The 25,774-nt window shown below is 38.3% G+C and overlaps 1 long non-coding RNA gene across 1 annotated transcript; it reads left to right on the top strand.

Annotated features, from left to right (window-relative positions):
* On the top strand, positions 19,852 to 25,542 carry LOC110255439. Its single transcript, XR_002335665.1, has 4 exons — positions 19,852 to 20,098; positions 20,713 to 20,810; positions 20,920 to 20,994; positions 25,354 to 25,542. It is a non-coding gene; the product is annotated as an uncharacterized LOC110255439 (long non-coding RNA).

The following is a 25,774-nucleotide window of genomic DNA, read 5'->3' as shown; positions in this document are numbered from 1 at the left end:
AAAACTGAACTAAATGCTAGATTCCAGTTAATGAAAGTAAATATGTAAATTTTTCCTATTCAAGTTCACAGACTCCCTGAATTCTATGATTTATGGGCCCCACTTTAGAACTCTTGCTCTAAGGAATCATTATATTTTATGATATTGCAATAGAAAAAGTAGGGGACCCCAATCTTTCCTTTCCCTCAACACTTCCTTGGGATTTTGGGATTAGCAAAGGCAAACTATTATAGGTAGGATGCATAAACAGCAAGGTCCTACTGTGTAGCACAGGGAACTATATTCAATATCCTGTGATTAAACCATAACAGAAAAGGATATGAAAAAGAATATATATATATAACTGACTCAGTTTGCTGTATAGCAGAAATTAACACCACATTGTAAGTCAGCTATACTTCAACAAAATTTTTAAAAAAGGAAAAAAAAAGAAAAAGGAGGGAATCACACTTCCATGTGCATCACAGCATTACTCAGAATAGCAAAGATATGGAAAAAAACCAATGTGTCTATCAACAGATGAATGGATAAAGAAAATGTGGTATATACATATGATGGATATCATTCAGTCATAAAAAAAGAGAAATTCTGCAACCTGTGACATCATGGGTGAAGTTGGAGGACATCATGCTAAGGGAAATCACCTAGTCATGGAAGAACAAATACTACCTGATTCCACTTATATGGGGAATCTATTAGTCAAACTTACAGAGGCAGAAAATGCAATAGTGGTTTCCAGGGTCTGAGGATGGAGTGGGGAAAATAAGCAGTTATTTATTGTCCAATGTGTAGCAAGTTTCAGTTATGAAAGATGTATACGTTCTAAAGATATGCTGTACCACGGAGTACCTATACTAAACAGTACAGTATTGTGTCCTTCAAAATTTATTACGCCAGTAGATCTCATGTTAAGTGTTCTTACCACAAAAAAACAAAGAAGAAAAAAGAAAAAAGGAAAGAAAAGTAAAGAAGAATTGAGAAAAATCTAGGAGGTGTTGGATACGTCTCTTCCCTATGATTGTAGTAATTACATATCACCAGGCTCATCAAATTGTACAGCATTAAATATGTGCATTTCTGTATAAGCCAATTATACCTTAAGAAAGCTGTTAACAATAACAATTTTAAAAAGTATGGATCAACAATACAATCCTACACAAATAAACACTGGCCACTTCTCCTGGCCCATTTCTCATTTCAATTATTATATTTTTCCCTTCTAGGAATTTTACTTAAAAAAAAATCTGCCTGGTAATTTTTATATCTCATTTCCTTAGATATATGTTTATATTTATTTCTTTAAATGCTTAATATTTTGACTACTTGTTAAAATTTATTATTTCTACTGACTTTCATTTATACTGCCTGATTTTATTGTGTGTAAACACTAGAGGCCTTGCCACCATATCTGTGAGAACTCTTTGAGGCCTGAGTTTAAAGTGCTTTCCTAGAAAGAATTTATATTTACTTCTGTCATGTGCAGGTGGAGGGGGAGGAGGGAAGAGAGGTATCACTTGCACAGGACTCTTGTAAATTAAATGTTCAGCTTTATTTTGATTTTTAAGGTCCACACGGTTTTGTGACCAGAAGGTCCTAAACCTGTGTGCATTCAGGGTTATGGCCAGTTATCTTTCTGAGTGGATATATTTTTTTCACCCAGATCTAAGTGTAGGACAGGAAATCTCTCTCTCTCTTTCTCCCTTTCTCTCTTTTTTCTTCTTTTTTTGTTCACCGTTTGGCACGTGGAGTTTCCAGACCAGGGATCAGATCTGGGCCACATTTGCTACCTACACCACAGCTATGGCAACACAGGATCCTTTCACTCTGCCGGGCTGAGGATCAAGTTTGCATTCTGGAGCTGCAGAGATGTCACCAATCCCATCGTGACACAGTGGGAACTCCAAGATGGGAAATATCTCAATGCTCCTTTGAAGGTGTGATCTTTTGAGAATCTTGGATTTAGGTCACCCCCCACCCCCCACCTTACTGGCTCCCTGATCATAGGTCCACTGTGGGGTAACAGATGCTCATAAGAAAAATGCTGTCCCAAGCACCTGCTTCCCTCTTTGCATATGTGTTTTCTTCTTGTTTCTGGCCTCTGCGGATTTCCCTGACCTTATGCATACTCAGTCATGCATTGATTTTTAAAAATTACTTCATAAAGCTGTGTGTGCGTGTGAGGTGGCAGCGGGGGGCAGGGGGGCGTGGGTGGAGAGAAAGAGAGAGAGGGATTCTCCACTGGAAGGATTTCTTTGGAAATCTGGAATACTGCTGAATTCATGTTGTGGCTCAGGGGTAACGAACCCTAATAGTATCCATGAGGATGCGGGTTCGATCCCTGGCCCTGCTTAGTGGGTTAAGGATCTGGTGTTGCAGTGAGCTATGGTGTAAGTAGCAGACATGGCTCAGATCCTTCATTGCTGTGGCAAAGGCCAGCAGCTGCAGCTCTGATTTGACCCCTGGCCTGGAAACTTCCATATGTGTATGTGCAGCAAACCCTCCCAACCCCCACCCCCCATCAAAAAACAAACAAGTAAACAAAAGAATACTGTATTGTCTTTTTTTTTTTTTTTTCTTTTTGTGGCCGCACCTGCAGCATATGGAAGTGCCCAGGCTAGGGATCAAATTGGAGCTACATCTGCCGGACTATGCCACAGCCACAGCAACTCGGGATCCGAGCCACATCTGTGACCTATGCAGCAGCTCATGGGAACACTGGATCCTTAACCCACTGAACAAGGCCAGGGATTGAACCCACATCCCCATGGACACTAATTGGGTTCCTAAGCTGCTGAACCACAACAGGAACTCCAGATTTGGTTCTGATTGACCTTTTATTTTATTTAATCTTTACAACAATACTATGAGATGGCTCTTATGTCTCCCTTCATTATAAATGTAGAAAAAAGAATCAGTGACAGCTACGAACTGGCTACATTATATAGCAGGTCAGTGGCAGAACTGAGATTTAAAACTATATCTGCCAGGCCATCAAACTTCATGTTTTTTCCTTTTTGCCACCCTGGATTTTACACTGTGCCTTGACATAGCATTATATCATGCGCATGATACTAGAATGTTAGGTCCATTCTGGAAGAGATGTTTGTTTTGCCCTTTCATATACACTCAGCATCTAAAGCAAAGCTGGCACATAGAAGAAGGTCAATAAATATTCATCAGATGAACAGGTGAATTTTTATGTTACCATATAAAATTCATAGTGATGATTTTTGAGACTGTATAACACACTAATGAGTTGATTAATTGGGGCAATGTATTGGAAACATTATACTAAGACACTATCTGTCTTCTAAGTACAAACATTCTAAGAAACTGGCCAATTATTTTCTTTTCTTGTACTATCTCTGTCCATGTGGCCCAAATCCTTTTCATTGACATTATTTTTTGTTTTTTTTTTTCTTCTGGCAAGTCACATCATGATGCCCCTCCATCAGGACTCTCCACATTACCCTGGTGGGCTCCCTGCCCCTGGTTTTGAGGGCTTTGGAGGTGGTTTCCCTTTCATCTTCCGCACTATTATTTGTACGAATTAGTCACAACAGCAACGTGATCTCAGGCGTTCCTTCTGTTGTGCAGCTGACTGTGAAGAAAAATAAAAGGGCAAACTATTTATAAGTCAAACGGTTACAGGTGCAGAGGAGAGATAAGAGTTTAGCTTTATCCAGGTTGAGCATAGAATTGGGCTTCAGAGGCTCATTTTTAGATTTAAGTTGTTAATACACACAAAAATATACTAAAGTGCTTACGTTCATGGAATAAAGGTTGATTAGCCACAGGTTTTGTTTTATTTTGTTTGCTTCCTTTTTCACTTCCTCTTTTGTAGCCCCATATTAATTAATTTTTATTTCTGTATCAAAAAACCAAAATATGTATTTACATTTTTAGCACTTTGCAGGCACGGGGTGTATACAGACTAATAAGACAGGGAATCTACCATGGGAGATGGAAGGTCATTTTCGATATATTAAAAAACAAGAACTGATTCTATGCTATTTTTGCCCAATATGTATTTCATGATGGGTTTAACTCTTTCTCTGATGTCTGTGGACCATCTATTACTTTGGGAAAATTTTGTTATTGATTTGGATTTTCTGCCTTGGAGCCTTAAGCTGCAATGACAGGCATGTTGAATTTTTTATAAAGCTTGAATAAGACACAGTTTCTGTAGTAAGGCTTAATGCAGTACATTTGAGAAAATTGGTTTTTCTGTAAGGAAACAACCCCCTATCACCCTGACTCCAGGTAATGCGTTTCAGATGCATTTAGTAAATCTGGCAATCCTTGCTATCTGTTATCTCCTAGTGTGACTGCATTCAGTTGAATAAATATTTATTGAGAGCCCACAAAGAAGAGCCTCCCTACGTCCACATTAGGTTTGATTCAAAAGATGGCTGTGATGGGGAAGGAGAGCCATCAGAAGAGACCAGAGTAAATTCATGGTGGCAAGAGAATTCAGGAGTCTGTGGTGGTTTTGTTCATAGAAGTATTTCAGGGTATAGTGGGGAAGCAAGTTGGTGGACTATTTCTGAAAGGGCTTGGAGTACTAAGCTGGAAGTGGCAAGTTACATATGACCAACACTATAAGGCCTTGGCTTTTTATCCAATAATGAGTCAGTGTCAGGTGAGGCTCTGACTCTGAGAGTGCAGCGCCAGCAAACATGTGCAGCCCTGAAGAACAATCTCCACCTGATCTTTGGTTGTGCCTACGGTCTCTCTTCTCCCTCAGCCAGAAGCAACAGCAGGGTGGAACTGGATGTGCCCTCAGCCCCCTGCATGGCCCAGTGCATAGGCCTCTCCAGGTGGGGCAGTGCCCCAAAGAAGAGCCCTCTGTAGTGTGTGCAGCCTGGAGGCACATCCTGCTCACTCTGCTTCCTCACTGCTGAGGCTTGTACCCCAAGGCCACTTGCTGAGAATGTCAATTGCCAGAGCTTTCTCGGTCTCCCTCTAGCATGCCCTGGATTTTCTCTCTCTTTTGCATATCATGGGTCACTTGTATTAAAAGCATCATTACTACTATGTTTGTCAGAAATTTACATTTTATTTTATATGACAGAAGTTTTCAAAGAAAAAAAATAAAATGACATCACAACAAAGAAAAACAGTACATTTACAAAGTCACATCTGTAAACTTCCAGGCTAGCTTAGAGCTGAGGTAATGATGTTTTAGCTTTGCAGCTAAAGTAACAAAGTCCTTTAATTTTAAAAAGGTACCCGATTCTCTCTTCTCTCACTCTTTATTTCTTTATCTACACCTGGAAGGTGTGCAGAGCTGTGAGGGGCCATACCTGTCCAAACTCACATCCCACTCCCAAACCACAAAACATTCCCATTTGTTTCTCAGGGTGCTTTAAGGATGCATGGAGTACAAAGGCCATGTAAAGATTTTTTTCTCTTATTTTTGGAAATGATGTTTATTGAGGGTAGGGAGTATAGTTTCTAAGGTCCTCTGACCACTTGATTTCAGTTTGCGGTTGGAATCACTTGCAGAACTTCAAGACAATATGAAGGTACTCTATTACTTGAAAAATAAACAATGGGTTGGGGAGAAGTTTTTTATCTATACCACTGCCCCAGTTAAACCTTTTTATATTTTTTTCTTTTTAAAAAATTTATTTATTTATAGTATAGCTGATTTACAATGTTGTGCCAATTTCTGCTGTACAGAAAGGTGACTCAGTAATATATATAAAATACATACTATATATATTATAATGTGCGTATGTGTATACACACACACACATTCTTTTTTAGAACATTATTTTCCATCATATTCTACCCCAGGAGATTAGATTAGACTGCTATACAGTCAGACCTCATTGCTTATCCATTCTAAATCTAACAGTTTGTATCTGCTAACCCCAAACTTCCAGTCCATCCTACTCCCTCCTCCCTCCCCACTCCTCGACAAACACAAGTCTGTTCTCTATGTCTCTAAGTCTGTTTCTGTTTTGTAGATAGATTCATTTTCCCGTATTTTAGATTCCACATTTAAGTGATATCATATGGTATTTGTCTTTTTCTTTATGACTTACTTCAATTAGTATGAGAATCTAGTAGCATATATGTTGCTGTGGATGCCATTATTTTATTCTTTTTTATGACTGAGTTGTATTTCATTATATATATATATATACACACACATACACAACATCTTTTTAATCCATTCATCTATCAATGGACATTTAGGTTACTTCCATGTCTTGACTATTGTGAATAGTGCACAATGAACACAGGAATGCCTGTGTCTTTTTGAATTATAGTTTTGTCTTGATAAATGACCAGGAGTGGGATTACTGCATCATATGGCAATTCTATTTTTAGTTTTCTAAGGAATACTATTTTCCATAGTGATTTTATTAATTTATATTCCCACCAATATTGTGTATTAATAAAAGGTAAACCTTTTTATTAAGGTGTTAGCAATTACAGGCATTTAACTCTTGGAGGCCATCAATGCCTGGGCCTAGATCAGTGATTTTCAAATTAGGTACTAATTGGTGGGATACAGTGGTGTCAGTTAGGTGCTAGACACAATAAATTCTAAAGTCTTTTAAGTTGTATCTTATTTACTATTTAAACAAATATGTCTCAAGAACCTACTATGTGTGTGGGTTCTGTACTAATTCTTTACAAGAAATGTAAAAATATGTAGTCTTGCACATCTTTTTATCATGTCAAGATTGGCAAGTTTCAAATTATTTCTTTCTTTCTCTGAGATTTGAAGTTTTTTTTCCTGTTTCTCTACTGCTTCTTAAAGTGAGAGTCTCTCTCTCTGTCTTTTAAGTATTTAATAATCAAAGAAAAAGAAAGTATATTTATGACTGTTAACTGTTCCAGAATAGCTCTGAATAAACTAGTCAAAGTGACATAACAGTGGCCTAATATGACTAGACTATGTTACATTTTATTTTAGGCACTGTCTACTGCCTGCATTTTACAGATAGCAACTTAGAACCTGTAGTGGGCAAGTGGAGGAACCTGGACTGGAAAAGGAGTCCAGTACTCTTCCCATGGCACTATGCTTCTTCCACAAATGTCAAGGGCAGCTGGATGTTGGCATTCTTTTAAAACTCCAATTCAAGTGATTCTTCAGCAATGGGGGTTGTTGTTTGAAATATTTTTAAATTGTTTTGTATCCTTCCTCTATAGGAAAAGGGAAATATGACACATCAACAGGGTTGAAGAAGATGTGTACCTTGATTTGAAAAGACATCTGTAAATATTCTAATTTTTTTAAAATTTGTGTTGCTATTCTGGGTTTAGTGTTTTAAGAAGTCTATCACTGTTTATTTATTTTACATAACAAAAATTTTTTGGAAGAAATCAGAACTTCCCAGTTTGGGGGTAGCAGTATTTGTTGATTACTTATTTTATTTTATTTTTTTTTTTGTCTTTTGGTCTTTTTAGGGCTGCACCCATGGCATATGGAGTTTCTCAGGATAAGGGTCCAATCGGAGCTGCAGCCTCCAGCCTACGCCAGAGCCACAGCAACACCAGGTCCAAGCTGCGTCTGCGACCTACACCACAGCTCACGGCAACACCGGATCCTTAACCCACTGAGCAAGGCCAGGGATCGAACCCGCAACCTCATGGTTCCTAGTCACATTGGTTTCCCCTATGCCACGACAGGATCTCCATTGATTACTTATTATGTACCAGGCACTTTTAACATGTATTATTTTTATGCTGTCACAACAACCCCTGAGATAAAAGGACTATTATTATCTTAGTAGTGTAGATAAGAGTACTGAAGCACAGAAAAATTAAGTGACCTGCCCAAAGTGGTACAGCTAGGAAGTAGGAAAACTGGGGCTTGAATTTGGACTGAATGGCTCCAGAGGCTGTTTTTAACCACAGCCTTGAAATGCTCTATCGTGGCACTGGACTGATGATCGTGTGACCGTTCTTAGGTCCCTTAATGCCTGTGGTCTTCAGATCAGTATAAGCACTAGCTAATTCATTTACTTAGCAGTACCCCTTATTTACATACATGTCTTTGTTTAATCCTCACCCTACAACATAGGGTTCTAACCCTAGGCATAATCATACTATTATTATCCTCATTTACATGTGGGGAAATTAGGACTTGGAGAGGGCCAGTGACTGCTAAAGGTGGCCTAGCTGGTGTAAGGACTGGGATTCAAACCCCAGATTTTAATCAAATGCTCTACTGCCTTTCCTTTTTAAGGGCTTATGCTGCCTTAAACTTCCATACACTGAATCCTTTTTTTTTTTTTTAATTTCAAAGTTACAGTGATAACAGATTTGTTCCATAAAGCCATTCATTTGTAGTTCTTCTGAGATATGACCTTAACCTACAAATGGTGCCAAATGTTTGGGAACCATTGACATAGATAACAGCAATCTTAACAATGAAACATTGTGCTATTAATATTATTTTTGGGGGGGAGTCACGTGTAGCAAACAGGATGTAACCGGACATGTTAGGCAAGCTGTTGCTAACCCAAAAGACTAAAAGGGATTAAATTCTCATTATTACTCACAGTTTGTCCCCAAATATCTGTGTATGTTCAGTTTCTCAGTTTCTTCAGTTTGACAGGAAGTTTTAAAGAACCAAACAGCATGCCCTTCCGCCCCTGGCATATTCATAAGCTATTTTGGGGTGAGTCATCGGAATTCTGTGGTTTGTATATCCTGAAGGGAGAGAAGAGACACTGTATGGTTAGCATTTATTTGAAACAGCTAGTTGGAAAAAAATTATTTGATAAAAGTTCAACATTAGGTAAGAAAGGCCTGAGAAAGGGTTTTTCTGTTGTTATAAATATTCAGTTCATTTCCACATCTCTGAGAATATCACACAGATTTAATTCCCCAGCCTGTGCATAGTCAGAGCTTGACCTACTGCATGCAGAAGCCCTGATCTTGCATTTAGTTGGGGGTGATTCGCAGAGAATAAACAACTAACTGAATGACTCTTCCCCTGACCTTGGAGTCCCTGCTCCTTAATATGAGTGAAAGTAATGCTCTCAGTTGGATAGACTTGTGGATATAAATGAAAACAGTGACCAAGCCAAACCCCCGAGGTCTGTTGGATAATATCATCAATATTATAATTGTGGACTATGACTAAATAATTATAACAGTTAAAAAAATAAGTGGGTAACAATTTGTTTTTCTCCTTGTAGCTACAAGGGAGCCTAAGGGGGAATTTCAGTCATTATACACACACACACATATATTTTAATCAGGAAAAGAAACTGATTTAGTGTAGTGGAAGAAGGAAGGAAATACAAGTTCACTGGGCACTTATGTTGCACCAGATGCTGCAATAGGACACCAAAAAGTCTCCTAAAGACTATTTACATCTGGGGAAAATATTGTTTTTAAAAGTTGAATGAGTCTATGGTCTACAGAATCCGTGGTCCATGAGACAGACAGGGGTACAAGAAAAGGAAGGGTAACATTTGACATGTTCAGTGTCGTGTTCAGTCACAGTTATCCATTTGGTTATGACCACCTGATTGGTGACTGCAGGCAGACATAGTCATGGAGGACAACTGGGAGCTGGTCCTCAAATTGAGAGAGTTAAAATAATGCCTTGGGTTTTGTTTTTTTTTTTTTTTTTTTTTTTTTTTTTTTTTTTTATGGCTGCACTGAGGCATATGGAAGCTTCAGGGCCAGGGATAGAATCCAAGCTGCAGCTGCAACCTGAGCCATGTAGCTGGATTCCTAACCCAGTGTGCCACAGTGAGAATTCCAATGCCTTGTTCTTTGAAGTAAAGAGAGACTACTGTTTTGTCCTTAAAATGGTTTTAGATGGAACATAAACAGGGCATTGAAATATATAAGAGTAAATGCCCTCTTTTTAATTTCCTCTCACTTTTCTGATTATGTCAAATAGGGAGGTTCAGTTTGGCATTAGTGAGATTTTAAATCTTCTCAGAGCAGGCAATCATATCTCCCTAGACTTGAATAACTCCTTATTCATAGCACTTTTTTGTACAGTTACATTTTATTTATGGCAAGTGAAATTTGTTTTCCATTTAGGTGGAGCAGACGTTAAAAAATGTAACCACATAAAAAAGTGAGTTCATGGGAGTTCTCTGGTGGCACAGCAGATTAAGAATCTAGCATTGCCATTGCTGTGGTGCTGGTTTGATCCCTGGCCCAGGAACTTCTGTATGTCAAGGGCACAGCCAAAAATAAGTGAGCTGATTTTCAAAATATTAACTAAATAATAATACAAGTGGTGTACTGAATGGGGAGTAGGAGACTGACTTGAAGCAGTTACACAGCATATAAATCTTAATAACTTTGGTAAAAGAAAGAAGCTTTCACAGATGAATATAGAAAACATAGCTAACTTAAGTCTTACCTGCTTGTTCAGAGCAGTCCTCCTCAAAGTGTAGTCCACAGATGAGCAAATGTCTGAGAACTGTTTGTGCATAGGGAAGGAGATAAGTAGAGAAATTACAAGAAATCACTTAGAAACTTTCATAGCTCATTGACACTACTTTGACATCCAAACTTATGAAATATATTTCTAGTAACTTATTTTTATTGTATTTTTCCCCTATATTTTACAAAAGTATTAGCCTAGAATGGATTAGGAAAGAAATTGGATAGTTTGAGAAGAACTGATAGACAGCATATCTTTAGAACAAGTAAGTGGCAGCCTAAGCAGTTATGTTATACCATGTACTGAAAAGTACATGGTCTTTGTGGAATCTAGAAGGGGAGAAAGAGGCTAGGATAATAAGTACAGCTACAAGGGCTGAGACTGTCTCAGTCTTTTCATGGTTGTATCCTCAGGATCCAGTACAATGTCTGATGTTTAGTGAGCACTCTCTATGTATTTGTTGAGTGAATGATTGAATGAATGAATGAGCTGTGGTGTTTGGCAGGCAGATCTAATGCAATCACCAAAAAGATGCTCTATTACAGTGCAGTACTATGTTCATTGTGCTTTTGCAAGCATTTCACAACACTCAGTTCTCTTTGTTCTAATTATAGAAACAAGTCAACTTACTCCTATTAGCTGGGTTGTCAATACACCTTGACTCCAAGAAGATATGCCTTAATTTAAAATAGTTTAAAATTCTGGGCTGTATACCACAACGGAAAGCATAGGTTGGGTTATATTTCTGTAGTAAACAACCCCAGCATCTTGGTGGCTTAACCCAACAATCATTTCTTTCTTTCTTATGCATGTGCCGGACAAAAGTTGTCATGGGGCATGGTCACTGCTGTCATTAAAACCTGTTTGTCCATGACACTCACAACAGAGGAAGTGGCAAGTTGTATATTGCCTTAGAGCTTCAGCCTGAAAGGGACACGTTTCACTTCAATCCTTTTTTTTTTTTTTTTTTTTTTTTGGCTAAAATAATGAGCATGCCTAATATCAATGGAGTGGGGAAATGCATTTCTACCATGTACCAGAAAAGTGGAGAGCCAGGATTATTTTGTAAAGAGTGCTTATAACTAGCATATACACATATGTATTGTGAATTACATTAACAAGCATTATTCTTTCTTTGATAAATCTTCAGTGTTTGTACCATCTGCATCGAACTTCTGCACTTTCAGATCTGTGGACTGAATCTTGCATGTGACGACCCTATAAATGTAGGTATGTTTGTATCCTCTGCTTCAGCTGTCAGCTCACTTACTTTAGCAGCTTTGTTTTCTGCTCTTTCTATAGTGACAATGGTGACCTTTGCTAGAAAATACCAACTCTTTTGGTTCAAATTCTCTCTCCACCAACCAAACTTTATTGTTGAATACATCTTATGCATCTTTTCATAGGAAGGCAGGTGATTGGCTTAAGATCTCGGTCAGGGAGATTTCTTCCAGGGAAATTTTAAAATGACTCAATTTAAACTTTTAATATATATTCTTGGGTGTGAGATTGTTATAATTATTCAGCTTCCAAGAGGCTCATCGATCCTGAGAAAATCAAGCAGGTCATGTTTCTAGACCTGCAAAACTAAGCAGTAGGTCCTAGATGCTATTGATCTGTAGAGTCCTTCCTTTCCTCTTCTCCTTTCTGTTCTATCCCCTCCTTTCCTTCTATCTATCTGATCTATCTATCTCTCTACCTCTCTATCTATCTATCATCTTCCAAGGCAGGACATACTTACATATCTAGATTGAGCTAGAAAGGATACTTCTGAAGTGCATGAAACTTTTATTTTCTAATGGAATATAAAATGTCTTTGCCCCTTACAAATATTTTTAGATAACTTGCCTGTAACTTTACCAGGAAAGAAAGGATTTGCTTTAAATATATTACCTTTTTGCAGCTATTGTTAGCATTACCTGGACTTCCAAAATTAGTGGAGTCTGCATCAAGATGGGTAAAATTTGACAGCATATTTGAAAAGCCTATGATTTTTTGAATTATAAATAAAAATCAAAATATAAACATCTGCCACTCTCTGTAATCAGATGGCAAAGGGAGGTAGGGATTTGAGACTTCTAAATGTGATCAGTATAAGCTGTCAAATTATATTACTGAGCTTCTTCAAAGCCACTTCAAAGAGGCTTTCCCCCCAGCTGCCTGTATTGAACATATTAGCTGAGTGATTTCCAGATCTTTACAGGATTGTGCCTGTGGACACAGACAAATCATCCAGCTAAATGGTAAGATGGGAGGGATCTTTTATTACTCCTCAGTCAGCTGTTGGACTTCTAGACATGTAGCTAATCATTTATTAGCCTCTAATTTTGAGGCTGGTTCTAGATGATAAGCCTCATAAGAAAACTAACAAGGAGATGACTTTGATAAGATGGTAAATCATTAAATAGAGAAATGACAAGTTGATTTATGACTTACTGGAATACTTTAGACTGTGAAAGATAAACTTCAATTTCTGTTTTGCAAGTGATATCCCTGCTGTTCCTTAAAAAAATTCAGCTTAGATTACACAATGCAAAATATAGCGCATTTTTGCCCAGTTTCAAAGACTAAGGTTGAGTGACTGAACTCAAATCCTAAGATTTCTTCCAATTTACAGAGAGTACCATTAAGTTCCTTCAAACAGAGACTGCATCTTTGGAGTAATCGGCCTGGTATTGGCATAGTAGGTGCTCTGTGACAATCTTTTGGATTTATGCATCAATCCTGGGTTAAAAATGTAAGATTAGGTACACAAAATATTACTAAAAACAGAAAGGATTATGTCCCCTAAAAAATAGCCTGACACATCATTTATACTCCTGTTTCAGGATCTCTGCTCTTGTCATTCCTTCCATCCAGAATCCTTTCTCTGAGATATTGCCGTGACTTGTTCCTTCACTACTTTCAGGACTCTATTCAAGTGTCACCACCTTAGAGACACCTTACTCTGCACCTCATTTATAGTATCACATCCCCCAACTCTAGCCTTGCTGTTATTTTCATCATAAAACTGGACAGTACTTACACATTCATTTATTTACCTACTTTTTTTTTCTCTGTTAGAATGTAAACCCAATGGGATGGGATGGTGGTGTGAGAGGAACCTCTTATTGTTTATAGCTCTGTTTCTCTAGTACCTACATGTGTGCCTGCACCTACATGTGAGCACTTAATACATACTTTTAAAAATGAAGAAATGGTTACATGAATGGGTAAGTCAATTAATCCATAAGACTGGAAAGTTGATATTGCTCCCAGGGGCAAGATTTTTTTCCCCTGAAGTTAGTTGACCATAGTAAAATCAGAGGTTGAAATAACTTCTTGTGATCTATCTCATTGTTGTAATCATTTGATATAGTCTTATCTTGAAGACAACTATTTAAAATTCTTTTATTCTTAGCATGTTGTAACCATATGTGCACTAAAATAGATATAAAAGGATTTGATTTGGGGAACATAGAATCTTACAATAATGAAATAAATTCAGGTACCAGCTATTACCTCCCATCAGTTTGCAGTGAGGAAATGTTAATTTCTTAAAGAAGAAAGATGGGGACTTTTAGACATAGATAATTGGTGACACCTAAAAGTTCTCAGGGAATTCCCATTGTGGGGCAGTGGAAACAAATCCAACTAGTATCCCTGAGGATAGGGGTTAAATCCCTGGCCCCTTTCAGTGGGTCTAGGATCTGGCATTGCCCTAAGCTGTGGTGTAGGTTACAGATGTGGCTTGGACAGATCCCGTGTTGCTGCGGCTGTGGCATAGGCTGGCAGCTGTGCTCTGATTCAAGCCCTGGCCTGGAAACTTCCATATGCCACAAGCGTGGCCCTAAAAACCAAAAAAAAAAAAAAAAATAGATTAGATTTTTTGCATGTAAATAGATCTTAGAAACATGAAAAAAGATGTGTTTCAAAAATAATGTAAAATTTTGAAAATGAAATCACCTTCCTAATCCTGAAAGAGTTCTTCTGACATGCTGAGTACTGATATACTCAAAATGTAGCACCTCTCCTGATCCTTAGAAAATTTCTTTTCCATAAACAAATGGACTCCTAAACAGTCTTTCTGAACTCAAACTGCATGTTCACAGAGGCACTTCCAAAGTTGGTGGGAGAACGGGACAGACAGTTTTGAAACTGAGCTTGGGAGGAGGGCTGAATGTATGTTGCATATCATATCTCACAGTGTAACTATAAATCTATGGAAAGAAATTTGAGAAAACACAACCCAGTGCTCAGGACTTCAGAAATATTTGAAATAGATGCTCATTACCTACTTCTCGTATTCTATTTTGTCTCCTGACCACATAGGTAAGTAATTCTGAAATATTTGTACCAATGTTTCCTTGAAAGCAGATAAAAATGGTAGAAATTATGAAGAATAAGGGGCTTAATATCCTAGGAAAGACAATTAACACTCTCTTATTTGTTTTAGGTGTAGAGTGGGAATTTGACTGAATATGATATTTCCATACCATTTAACTTGCTATGACATAATGAGTCACTTTCTGAGACAATAGTGCTTTTATGTGGGTAGTTTTATCCAGGAGAAAAAATAGGTTGCTTCCTATTTTTCCTTTATTTTTAAAACTAACATTTTTTCTTTCTTCTAATTACAAATGAATTTCATGAAAATGGTTGCTTCAACCTTTTTTGGTAATTTAAAAATTTACATGCGTGGGATTATATAATGGAATATCATTCAGCCTTTTAAAAGAAGGAAATACTGGAGGTCCTGTCATGGCTCAGTTGTTAATGAACCAGACTAGTATCCACGATGATGTGGGTTCGATCACTGGCCTCCCTCAGTGAGTTAAGTATCCGGCCTTGTGGTGTGAGCTGTGGTATAGGTTGTAGACACAGCTCAGAGCTAGCGTTGCTGTGGCGTAGGCTGGCGGCTATAGCTCTGGTTGGACTCCTAGCCTGGGATCCTCTGGGAACCTCCGTATGCTGCTGGTATGGCCCTAAAAAGACAAAAAAAAAAAAAAAAAAAAAAAAAAAAAAAAAAAAAAAAAAAGAAGGAAATCCTGCATTTTGCAATAAAATGGACAAAATCTGGAGGACATTATGTGAGGTGACATAGGCCAGATACACCAGACAAATGCTGCATGATTTAGATTCTACACTTATACGTGTAGAATCTAAAAGTTGAATTCAGAGGAACGCTGAATAGAAGGTGGTTACCAGGGGTTGGGGAATGGGAGAAATGGGGAGAATTTGGTCAAAAGTGCAAAATTTCTGTTATGCAAGATGAATAAGTTCTGGAGATCTAATTTACAACATAGTGACTATGGTTAACAATATTGCATAGTAGTGAGTTCCTGTTGCGCACAGCGGTTAACGAATCTGACGAGGAACCATGAGGTTGCGGGTTAGATGCCTGGCCTGGTTCAGTGGTTTAAGGATCCAGAGTTGCCGTGAGCTGTGGTGTAGGTCTCAAATGCGGCTCAGATATGGCTTTGCTGTGGCTATGGTGTAGGCCAGCAGCTACAGCTCCAATTAAACCCCTAGCCTGGGAACCTCCACATGCTGCGGGTGTGGCCCTAGGAAAAAAACAGACAAAAAATATTGCATTGTATACTGTATACTTATAATTTGCTAGATCAGAAGTGTTCTCACAATAAATTTAGAAAAATTAACTATGAGGTAATGAATATGTTAATTGCATGATGTGGTGATCATTTTACAATGTATATGAGCATCAGAACATCAAATTGTACATTTTAAATATAGACAATTTTTATTTGCCAATTACACCTTAATAAAGCTGAAGAAAAAAAGAATAGCCTAACCAATCTCCCAGTAAGCAGACTCTAAAGAGCTCAGCTAGGGACATTTTATTATGTAGGAACTGCTAATGGACATTTTATTACCTCAGCAAAATGCAGGCAGCAACAAGGGTTTTTTAAAAAATTACCTGTAAATACTTTTTGACTTTCATGTTTCAAATCTATTCATGTATTTATTTGACAGTTATCAATGAGGTCCCTGCTAAATACCAGAATGTATAGTTATTAAAGAAACAGACATGACTCTTGCCCTTAGACATGTTGCAGTTCAATTTAGCTTTTTTCTAATTTTCATTAGGATTTTTTTCCTTGATCTTTTAGTTGAATGAAGTATGTTTGTAAGTTTTACAAAATGTACTTTCTTGTAATAATTATTTTTTTTAGTTTTTAAGCCAGTTTTCATTTTATTACTTTCTGTATATACATGAGATTCTTAAAGGGTTTCATAAAAATATCACATTTCCTTTTTTTTTTTTAAATGGCTGCACCCATGACGTATGGAAGTTCCTGGGCCAGAGGCTGAATCTGAGCTGCAGCTGTGACCCATCCCATTCCACAGTTGTGGCAAAGACAGATCCTTTAACCTACAGCAACGGGCCAGGGATCAAACCTGCTCCTCCACAGGGACCAGAGCTGCTACAGTTGGATTCCTAACCCACTATGCCACAGTGGGAACTCCCTCACAAAGTTTCTTCTAATGATTATTTTTATTGATTCCAAATATAATTGTATTGAAAATGTGGAACATGATTTGAATGATACTCATTGAAATTTACTAAATTTTTTTTTAATGGACTGACGTGGCCAGGTTTCATTAATGTTCCATACATGCTTGAAAAGAATGTGTATTCTCTGATTGTCCTGTTGTAGGATTTAAGTTGTGCCCATTACATAAATCATTAATTATGTTGTCAAATTTTCTTTATTTCTATGACTATAGTGGTTTGATTTATCTATTCATCTTATAGGTGTGTTAAAATCCACCCTTCCCCTGCATTAATGGTGCATTGCCAACTTTTCCTTGCAACTTTGTTTTTTGCTTTATATGTTATATGACTCTATTAATAGCTATATACAAGTTTAGCATGTTTATAACATCATGGCTAGTTGAACTAGTTAAGCTCTAAATGACTACAGCGTTGGCCAATAGCATCATGACAACCTCATGAAACCCTGAGCCAGAACTTCTCTGTTGAGCTGATTCTAGATTCCTGACATACTGAAACAACCGTTTGTTGTTTTAAACAGCTAAATTCAGGACTTTGGGCATTTCCTACTGGAAAATGAGTGTATTTTGGTCATTTAACAAAGATTCATTGAACGACAGACAGTCAGGGTTCTAAGAACTAGGGATAGTGCAATGAACAAAACTAAGTCTCGCACTTGGGTAACTTAGCTTCTAGGTGGAGAGGAGACAATAAACTTAGGTTTTGCTGAATGATGCTTAAGCCTTATAAGGGAGACATGAAGACATTTACCAAGATCCTAACAGAATAAATTAATGCTTTTTAAATGGGTTTGGCTTACCAGTTGCTTCTTTTTCCAATCTGAGGCAGGCATGTTTTTGGACTTATAGAATCTTTTTCTTGGATGATGTGATTACTACCAAAAGTTCATACACACTCTCAAGTTTTGTTCTTTTCTCATTTAGAGGTCCTTGGAGCAGACTGAGTAGCATGATAGTAAATAACCTTAGGGAAAGGCTTGTGAATGGGAAATAGCACTACAGACAAGTTAGTTTCTAATGGACGTTGGCTGTAGAAGTGAATTTTCTTCCATCCCTTTGTTATTTCACAGTAGTTCCCCTTCATTCACACAAGAGCACTCAGATTTATTCTAAAAGTCTCAAGTCCATCCTTTGAACTTGGCAGTGGCATGAGGGAGTGTCAACAGTAGTATGTCAGCCTAGTAGACTGGATCTTCCTGGGTTCAAATCCTGGGTCTTTGCCCACTAACTCTATGCACTTAGATACTTTGAATGGGAAAGGGAGTCTACTGAGAAAGAATAGGATATTCTTCTAGAAAAGAGAAAGACAAAACCAGGGGATGGTCAGAGAGTATGTTTCTCTCCTTTGTATACTGAGAATTATCAGTTTCATTTATGAAGATTCAAAAATTAATAAATGGTCTTAATTTCTCATCTTAAAGTCTAATTCAGTTTTTCTTAATTCCCAGGTTCCTCAGGCTGTCCAGCATCATGAGGGCCTCATGCAGATTATTTCAGAAGAAATTGCTGTTTACTACAAAAAATGTTTCAAACCTCTCTGAGCAACAGCTTTCCCATCTGGCAATGGATGTAATAGTGATATATGATGGCAGTCATATTGCAGTACATAAGTGTATGTATTTATGTGGTACAACATAAACTTATGCAATGTTATATGTCAATTATGTCTCAATTACAAAAGTGATATACACCTGGTAGGGTTGTTGAAAGCATTAAATTAATGTTTGTAGAGCTCCTAGTATAGAGTATATATTTTAAGTGCTTGATTAATGTTAGCTGTTATATTAGAGACAAGAGTTGAACAGATAGTTATTTGTTTGTTTGTATGGTTTACTTCTACATCTAGGGTTTCTAAATTCAAGACTCCTGAGTCAGAAAAGTATTTTCTTGATTCCTTTTCCCTTCTGATTCTTATATAAAAAGAAGAGGTGTGCTGGAATATGGTGTTTTTTATGGGTTTAGTTAACATTTAAGTTTTGAATTAGACTCTGTGGACCCCAATTCCTCTTTCCCTTCTGGCTTGCTTTTAGAGAGACTTCTGTCACAAAGATTATCTCAGTCACCTTTGAGTGGGACAGAGAAGAAGACATGTCCTTGAAAGGCAGCCTGGGCCAGTGAGGGCCAGTGAGGGGAGGGATGGTCTGAGGAGCCAGGGGCCAGCTACCACTAACAGACAGGGCCCCACCACCCCTGGAAACCTTGGTTTTTTTCCTAGCACCAAATAAGGTCATCTTTGACTCATTTCAGTTTCCCTCCCCAGGCAGAAGCAAACCTGAGTCCATGCCAGTCTATCACTTGATTTGGAAATTGTTTTTGACTGTCAGATACAACTATGTCTGAAATTTAGATTAAGACCTATGAGTCTTTGGTGAACAAAATGGAAATGAATGCTGAAAATTCCCCTACCCATCTTGAAAGGCTAACCTGGAGTGAGAGGTTGTTTTCTCTCTTTCCAGGTGTTTTGTAGAAGTCTAAACAGTCAGTCAGTGGGTATGAGTCATCTGACTGTGGTCAGATTAGAAATTCCTAAAACATGATATAGGAGCCCAGCATCTGAGACAGGGAAAATGAAGAGGGGCAGCCCTCTATGGCTTCTGCCAACACCTCCACTCCTTGGAAGCCTAATATTCCTTCTTAAGTTTTGGACAGGTGCAGATACTTGTTTTCTAATCTTCTTTTCCTCCTTTCCTCTTCTGTTTTTGTTTTTCCTTTTCTGACATTTACAACCAAATACTTATTTATGCTGAATGTATAAAAAATCATAATCAGGAAATTGATATTTTTGTGTAAAAATCATTAAAAGAGGGAGAAAATGGAAGAGGAGAGGCAGAAGAGGTGGAGTTGGAAAAAAGAACTGGGAAGAAGGGGCAGGAGGGAGGGGAGAAGGAAGAAGATGCCAAACCTGCAGAGACCAATTGTTAGAAGGGAAGTCTGTGTTCCTTTAAAAGATTGACTGGGGACATAGTTTGCTAAATTGTGCTTTTCTATTTGGCCAAACTGCAACTAAAGAAGACAAAGGCTACTGTAGCTGCTGCTTCAGGGAAAGGCAATCGCTGGCTTTACCTAATTTAAATTTTTAAGGGTTTTGACGTTAAAAATCTTCCAGTGCCTTTTCTACTTTTACAGTTGCTCAGGAGTTGGGAGCCCAGAAGAAGGGAACCCCCTGGTGTTTTCTACTTTGCGGAGCTCTCCAGAAGACTGGTAGGTTTGGGCAACAGCTTTCCACTTCACTTTTGAGGTCTCCCTGGCTTGCCTCTCCTAGGCAGAGTAATACAAATCCTAATTAGTAATGAAAGTCAGCAGTTGAGATGTCCTTCTCTTAACAGAACTACGTTTATAGCAATCAGATATTCCTATTTAAGTACTAAATATCACTCTATCCTTTAGTGCTCGAGTGTCAAATAACCTGCACAATGAAGTCACTGTAGTTCTTATAGGGGCCGATGTTTTTAAAGCTGTGATTATTTTTACTTGGAGGACACCTAGTGGCCCTTTATTGTCTATGTTCTTTAAAGGTGAACTGAAAGGAACTTAAACGATGGTAGTAACGGTGGGGACGCCTATCTTTCTCAACACCTTCCCGCCCAACACAGCCAGGACTTGGTTTTAGCCTGAAGACAAAACTGCCCTGGCCCTGAAAGATATAAAAGCCCTTGCCAGGCTCTGCAGCCAACTTCCCACCCCCACCTTGCAGGGTTATCATACAAAATCCTGTCAGCCTAATTGTTTCACAAGTGGTTTCTAATGAGCTCATTGTTTATTTGACACCAATGACCTTTTTTCTTTCTTTCTTTTTTTTTTTTTTTTTAAAAAAGACTGCAGAATGGCCACAATCAGGTCAACTCATCAACTGGGGAACATAGTGCTGGCTTTGGCATTTCGAGGGGGTTAGAAAGATACCGCAAAGATCTAGGTAAGAGGGAATTCTTTCCACCTCTTTACTTCTGGTAGCAAAGTGCTTCTTCCCAGCTGCTTCCTCAGAATCGATGACCTAATCCCACTTTCCTTTTCCTCATCTGTAGAATGGCAGTGAGCTCTTAAAGTGGTTGTGAAGATACAAGAAATTGCCAGATAGTTCGCACAGCGCTTCAGATAAGGTAGATACTAAATAATTGTTAAGGTCCTTCCCTCTCTACTGTTCACACCTTACTTCAGACCTGCAGCATGGTCCTTGTGGTTTCTAGTTGTCTTCTGGCTAGAAGTATTCACTGCTTTACAGAATTCTGCCAGTGCTACTCTGATCTATCCCCATCTCAGTCCCTGGAGCTAACCACGTCTCACCACTTTGATTCTCACTTGCAATACAGATCTACTGGTTTGCCCTGGATCCAGTTTACAATCCTGTCCTGTTAGATATAGATAAATCACACACAGTTAAATCTCTAAGCAGAGTATCCTGTTGGGTATGATATCTAGCATCAAGACTGGCTCTTCCCTGACAGTCAAGAGGAGATGGTGTGATCAGCTCCTTGCTAAAAGCCTTTGATGCCCCTCCCTGACCCTTTTTTGGCTTTAGACAAGATGGTTCCTGCAATCCTCACTGCATTTACTATCAAGTCCAAACATTTTAATATGGCCTGTAGGGAGCCACATAGCTGACTCTACTCACCTGTCCAGCTGCATCATCTGCCACCCATGGCCTTGCTTATTATGTTGCTAGTCATTAGTTTTTAAAAATCTTCCATAAACCAGGTGAGCTCTTTTAAATTTTTTTTTTAATTTTTTATTTTTAGGGCAGCACCTGTGGCATATTGAGTTTCCCAGGCCAGGGGTTGAATCAGAGCTGCAGCTGAGGCCTATGCCACAGCCACAGCAACATCAGATGGGAGCTGCATCCATGACCTATGCCCCAGCTTGTGGCAATGCCAGATTCTTAACCCACTGAGTAAGGCCGGATCAAACCTGCGACCTCAAAGAGACTATATCGGGTTCTTAGCCTGCTGAGCTACAATGGGAACCCCCAAGTAAGCTCTTTTTTGCCTTGTGAAATTAGCACATGAGTGTTTTTTTTGGACCCCTCATTGTCCTGCTCTTTATTTGGCTAGCTCCTTGCTACTCATTCTTTTAGATTCAACACAAATGTGGCTTCCCTGTAGAGTTCTTTTCTGAACCTAATCTAAATGTGGTCTCCTCCAGTATTCTCTTTCATACTTCTCCTTCCTAGCACTTGTCATAATTTCTAGCTGTGGTTTTGCATTTAAATTTATTTGTTTATTGTCTGTGTTTGCACTAGAAATGTATACTCAGTGAAAATAGGGACATGCCTGTTTCCTTTACTTCCTGTGCCTAGCAAGATTTTGGCTCAGGCAAGGCACTCATTATTGAGTGAATGAAACCAACTCTATTAATGAGGAAGGTCCCTGGATTATTTCCAAATGCTAACCTGCCCTACATTTTCCTTGACAAAGTACTTGTTTTGTTTAGTAGGCTTCTGGGGAATCCCCTTTTCAGAGTTTATCTTTGGTTATTGACAGTTTCAAATGAACAAAAATTTGTTCCTAAGAAGGCTTTCTAGGAAGAATCTTTATCTTTTTACCATTCAGAAGATATTTTTTTCTCCCTAAAACAGGCAATTCAGTTAATATTCATTACATATCTTTTGTGTAAACTTATAATAGCTCAAATTCCACTGGGAAAAATTCCCATCACAACAGATAGCTTTGTGTAATGAAAAGACTTTTCATGCCCTGAGTTTGTAGGTTGAAAACTAGTCCAAAAATCCAAGTCTGTTCATTAGTGAATAATACACAATTCTATAGTTCTTACTATTTACATGTGGCTAGGCCATACTATTATGGGGGGTATTAGGATATTTCTAAAATTTGGTGTTACAAGCACCAGTGTATTAATAAAATTCATCAGGATTTGAATTTCTACTTCTTTGAACGTATTTGGCTGACACATTTTTTTTGGCAATTACAAAGCTCCTGGGTAACTGGAATTTCCACAAGTACATATTGTTAGTTATCATAGTTTGGGTTTTTTTTGGGGGGGAAGCACACCCAAGACATATGGATGTTCCCAGGCTAGGGGTCAAACTGGAGCTGCAACTGCTGGCTTACACCACAGCCACAGCAACTCCAGGTCGGAGCTCATCTGCAACCTACACCAAAGCTCATAGCCATGTCAGATCCTTAAGTCACTGAGTGGTGCCAGGGATCAAACTTGCATCCTCATGGATACTAGTCGGATTCATTACCGCTGAGCCACTATACTAACTCCCATCATAGTATGGTTTTGACATTGATTTTACATTTCATTTCTTATTAATATTGCTCTTTTAAAATTAGAAGTTGTTGTACAACTTAATCAATCTCAGTATGACTTGTGAATTGTTTGGTGAACCCTATAGTGTGAAGGGAGGTATATTTAGATCACCAGGATTTTCAGCTTACGATTTTTCAACAACTAGACCTTAAGATTTGCATATGTTGTCATTAAAATATGAATCATTTTGTCTTGTTTTGGCTTCCCAGAAAGCAGAGCCTGAAACAAAGACTTTTGTGTAAGTAGTTTATTGGGGACATGATTTCAAAATTGAGACAGGGAAGGAGGGAAACCCAATATTCGGGCATGCTATTGAGTTGCTGCTGTGATCGACGGAGCCCCTAGATTCCCCTGAAACCTCTTGAGAACCTGCAAATTTCAGCTGAAGCAAGCCTTCCGGTGATTCTAAACCCTCCTCAGATTCCCAGGTTCACCCAGTATATAACCCTTTCTTATTTGAAGATTGACCCCAGGGACTTAAGGGCATGTTTGGGCTTTTCAGCATAGAGTTAGTGAAGGTTCTGGGGCAGAAAATGAGAAGATGCACAGGGCTTCTGGTGCCTTGCATCTAAACTTGAATGAAGTTGTCCCCCTGCTGCTTGGCTGAAATCAGAGGTAGCCAGGGGGTTGTGCTTCTGGGTACACAAGGCTGCTACTAACTATTTGTCCTCCTATTGATAGATTCACTGTAGACATTAATACATTATGTATACATTACTTACATAATACCACAAATTAGCACATAGAATATTTCCTTGTTTTTATTTTTATTTATTATTATTATAATCAATAAATGAAAGTGGAAATAGGTGAGTATATGGGCTTTGGGAATCCATGCCCTGCCTAAGATGCAGTTGCAATTTGCAGAACCTAAAATTGAAATTAACTCTGTTCTTTATTTTCCCTGAATTTTCTTTTTACTGCTGCCTTCATTCCTTTAGTTTGTACATCCATGGTCTTACCCATCTTCAAATACCACATTTCAAGGAAAGCTTTCCCAGATCCTTCTAGTCAGAAGTAATTGCTCCATCTTTTGAACTCTTATAGTCTTTGGAGTTACATTTTCAATGGCATTTATCAGAATCTCTCAGATATCTGGCAGTTATTTTCAACTCATTTCTGTGCTATTTCTACTTTCTGAATTGCCTTTACCCATTTTTAAAAAAATCTGGTTAATTCCTTATTGCTTTACCTAGTAAACTTCAAACTCCCACCAATGCTTTAAGATTTAGATCTTTCCCCTCCCTTCATCGCATTCCCAGATTGCCTACACTGTGTTATAAATTTCAGTTATCTCCTCACCCCTCAGACAGTGCTTCTCAAGGGAACATGGACTGTTTAGCATTCATTGTCTTAATATAATACATGTTCAATAAAATTAATGAGTTTTATTTCCTCAACTAGACATCAGATTCTTCAAGTTTAGAGATTATGTCTTATTCATCCCTGTATTTCACAGTCAAGCATAATTTTTTTCATAGTGCATACTTTAAAGATATTTGTTTAATATTAAGGGAGCCCCCCCAAATCTCCTTTTGTCTATAAGAAAATGAGGCTATAAAACAGCTCTGTCTCAAGTCATTGGGCATCTACAGATTGCATTTCTATTTAAGAAACTACAGCTATAAAAATATCAATAACTCAAATTGCTAGGTGTCAGAAGACAGCATTTCTTTTGTAAATTTTAAATCAAAATAGTGACTCAGGCTATTTGAACAGAAGTGAGAAATGAGAAAACACATAGAAAATGCACTACATGAGTCAAATTAAATTTAGAATGAGATGTCATTGCCTGCCTGGGATTTCTCTCATAGTGTGTAGCAGTGGCCACAAAACAACGATAACTTTTAAATTTTTTTATTTTTATTTTTTATTCTTTTTAGGGCCATGCCTGCGGCATATGGAAGTTCCCAGGCTAGGGGTTGAATTGGAGCTGCAGTTCCTGGCCTATATCACAGCCACAGCAATGTGGGATCATTTGGGTACATTATTTATTTAATCTCCCTGGGCCTTAGTTTATTTTCTTATTTGTAAGATGTGAATAATAATGTACCATCTCATAGGACATTGTGCTGATTAAATGAGAAATATATATAAGATGCTTAGGACATAAGCACTCACTAAACATTAGTCTCTGTCCTTCTTCTTTTCTTCTTCTTTCTTCTTTGTCCTCTTCTCTTCCTCCTTAGTCTCTCAGTGGATAGAAGATGAGAATGTAGTACCAAGAGATGCATGACACTTCAGCAGAAGAAGGCAGACAGATATGAGATGCCGCTGGTAAGCCAAGGTCTTTCTCTCACAGTCTCTGTCCACTATGTCAACCATATTCTGTCCTGACAGGGGAGGCGTCACTCTTAGACTCTTAGTCTTATGTAACCACTGAGCTCCTGGTAACTTTAAGGACTATCGCGAGGTTCTGGCAGCCTCTTCCCTCATACTAGGGTTGAAAGGTGAAAGTGATCGTCCCTGAGGTGCCTGCTTCTCTAGACGTCCACACAGGGTCCTCAGATAAAGGAAGGAAATGTCTGCTCACGAGCACCCCTGGGCTGGCTTCACTACAGAACCTGTGTGGTGGGAGAGAAAGTCTCATCTCCCGTTTGTGCATGATTT

Source organism: Sus scrofa, chromosome 1 (genome assembly GCF_000003025.6).
Source record: "Sus scrofa isolate TJ Tabasco breed Duroc chromosome 1, Sscrofa11.1, whole genome shotgun sequence".
Lineage (NCBI taxonomy): Eukaryota > Metazoa > Chordata > Mammalia > Artiodactyla > Suidae > Sus > Sus scrofa.
The sequence above is the reverse complement of the archived record's forward strand: the minus strand, read 5'-3'. Positions and strand labels throughout refer to the sequence as shown.